At 40.7% G+C, this 3028-nt stretch overlaps 1 long non-coding RNA gene across 1 annotated transcript; it reads right to left on the reverse strand.

Moving 5' to 3' along the window:
* Nucleotides 1-1680: 1680 nt before the first annotated feature.
* Nucleotides 1681-2430, reverse strand: LOC137977535 (uncharacterized). Its single transcript, XR_011117820.1, has 3 exons — nucleotides 2377-2430; nucleotides 1979-2023; nucleotides 1681-1727 (listed from the first exon to the last, which is right to left on the reverse strand). It is a non-coding gene; the product is annotated as an uncharacterized lncRNA (long non-coding RNA).
* Between the last annotated feature and the right edge of the window lie 598 nt (nucleotides 2431-3028).

Here is a 3028-nt window from a genome sequence, read left to right on the forward strand (position 1 = left end):
GCTCATGGTACTAGATTGTGTACTAACATTTGTTTCGTGCGATCGATTCGCTTGCTTTTCCCCAGAAAGCTTCAAGAAAATTGGATATTGGCCTTGCGCTCCCACTACATCTCCATATGGGCTTGTCTGGTACAACAAAATCCAATGGTTAAGAAAGTAACTTTGCCAACTCAAATGATGAAATGCCCACTTTGGAGCCACAGTTTTTGGACAAAGCTGATCCCCTCCCAACCCCATCCTGGGACCATGTAGTGTGTCTCAACGGTCTCAACCAGCTATGGAAATCCAGGGGGGATGGGATTCACCCAGCCTTGACCGCTTGGCCTTCAGGCGTTACCGACCTACCATCCTCCTCCAGACGCTGGAAATTGACTGTGGAAGCTGGAAATGGCCCATTTATAGATGATTTTCCCATGAAACCTCCTTTGAGAGTGGATTTTCTATGGCGATGTTATACTTATGAAACCCTATGAGCCTTATCTGGTTGGTGGTTCAGCCTACCCCTCTGAAAAATAGGAAAGTCAAATGGGATGAAATTCCCAAGATATGGAAAAATGATATACATTCCAAACCACCAACCAGACAAGTTCAGTCAAGTTCTTTTACTTTTCAATGGGAAAGCTGTCTTCACTCCAGAGCCAAAGTTTGGGCTCATAGCCCAGCTAGTCTTGTTGTCACTGCAAATTACTGCGTCTTGACGTATATAGTTGGACATAAGTATATGAATCAAAACCTCAAGAAAATTGTCACTACGATCCAAGGTACATTATACATATAGATATCATATATATATATATTACACATAATTCATACATACATACAGATAGATACAGTATATGTGGTAGATCTGCACACATTTATATTCATACATATATCAAACATATGTCATATGTGTGCCAGAACGACAGAAAATGGCTCAACATGAGAACCTATCGCCAACCATTTGGCAGCCTTGGCGGCATGCTTCCAGCTTTGTGACATGCACAGTGGTTTGCCTTTCTCACCTTCTCCAAAAAATATTCAACGTATTGCTTTATCATTGATCTGGGTAATTAGAATATGTCCCTAACCATCAATTAAGGCCTTTTTGGGGATGATTTCCCTTACTAACCATCATTTTTGGTGGTGAGGTCGTAATGAGGTCGTTGTAATTTACCCAGATTAATAAAGGGATTCATTGATATGGGGATTGTTGAGATTTCCCCTATATAGTTCTTGACAAATCATTCAAAACCAATTTGGGCGCATTGCGTACATCCACATGTGCGTACATCCACATGTGGCTATTTCCCTCTCATCGGCTCAGTGCTAAAGGAATACGCACCAAAGATTTCTGTCCCTTTTGATCCCAAAAGTTGACATCCATACAAGCCAAACACCCATACAGAATCATCTTGGCAGCAAATGGAACATTCCCCAAATTCACGATTGATGTGAATTTCCTACTGGGGGTTACCAATTGTTTGTTCGTAACTGTGCATGATTGCGAAATCCTGCACCACTTTGGATGGGCTGAAACCCTACAAATGATGGGATTAAACCATCTATCAAACACGGTGATTCGCACAACATGCACAGAATCTACTCCAGGATGGGTACTAAGTACTATTCACCGTTTTTTTTTCCCCAAGAATGGGGTTGATTCCATGACATCTCCTGGTTTTTGACCACATCTGCCAGCTCCTCCACCACCGTTTCAGCCACCGAGCGTACCGATGGTTTGGCACCTGCAGACAGACGGAGAACTCATGTTCCACAGGGAAGAATCGAACTTCTCTTGGTGATTTATATGTTCTAATGATATCTAATGGTGATCAATAGTTTCCAATTATCAACTAATCAACAATCAATGAATATTACAGGATCTATTTGATGGTTGGGAAACTCAATTCGTCCGAGTTTCAGCTCCCTATAGTAATGGGCACAACACGTGGCGATGGGACGAACATGTTTCCCTATGGATCCAGTCGCAGTCAGCCTGGTGCCAAGGGTGGCTTTCCATGGGAGGAGCCGTCATTGTGACCTCCACAGTTCCACAGTTCCAACTGGGAAGGTTTCTCTGCAGGGAAAATCATCAAAACATCATCGAATTAGATGGGGAAAAGGGAGGAAAAAACATATAGATAATATGTATGTACGTATACATGGGTATATATATAATATATATATATAATACGGTATGTATATATATATATATACATATATACAGTATACATATATATAATGTATATTATATATATATATACATAAGATTTCATATACAGTATGTAATGTATACATATATATATATATATACATATATATATATATAACATATGTATACACATACGTATACAGTATATCATGTCACAATACATTTTGGTGCATGTTCAGGACCTGGATGAGCGAGCGTCTCTTCATTCAGAAGAGCCGAGATCAGGAAGCCTGGCGGTGTCCAAAGGGTTTCCAAAAAGTGACCCTCAAAGTTGGTCGTATCGAATAGGAAAAGTTGGTCGCTATGGGTCTGTTGGACAACTACCCTGTTTCATCTGGACCAAGCAGATATTCTCAAGTTGTATGGACTATATTGACTATATCTTTGGTTCGACTGAAAAAAAAAAAACTTTGGCGAAAGATGCTAATCCTGATGCCCCGCCTGCGTCCGACCGGGTGACCCTGGGACTTTCTCCTCAGCTACATCTTCGTCATCAGTGGTCATCCATTTCTGGTGGATCTGCGGTGGTAGGTCAGAAAACAGGTCGTCAACGGAGATGCCTGCCGTTGATCAATGGATTGCTGAGCAATGGACCCCCTCAAAGCCTGTTGACCTTAGCAGAAACGTCCAGCTTCCGCAAGAGTCCATCAAGATTTATGCATCCTTCCAAAACATGTACTGTGTGTATATTATATATATTATATGTGTCTATACAGTATGTATACATGCATGTATATATATATATATATATATACATATAGATAGATAGATAGATAGATAGATAGATAGATAGCTAGCTAGCTAGCTAGCTAGCTAGCTAGATAGATAGATAGA

This window comes from Montipora foliosa, chromosome 11 (genome assembly GCF_036669935.1).
Source record: "Montipora foliosa isolate CH-2021 chromosome 11, ASM3666993v2, whole genome shotgun sequence".
In the NCBI taxonomy this organism is placed as follows: Eukaryota; Metazoa; Cnidaria; class Anthozoa; order Scleractinia; family Acroporidae; genus Montipora; species Montipora foliosa.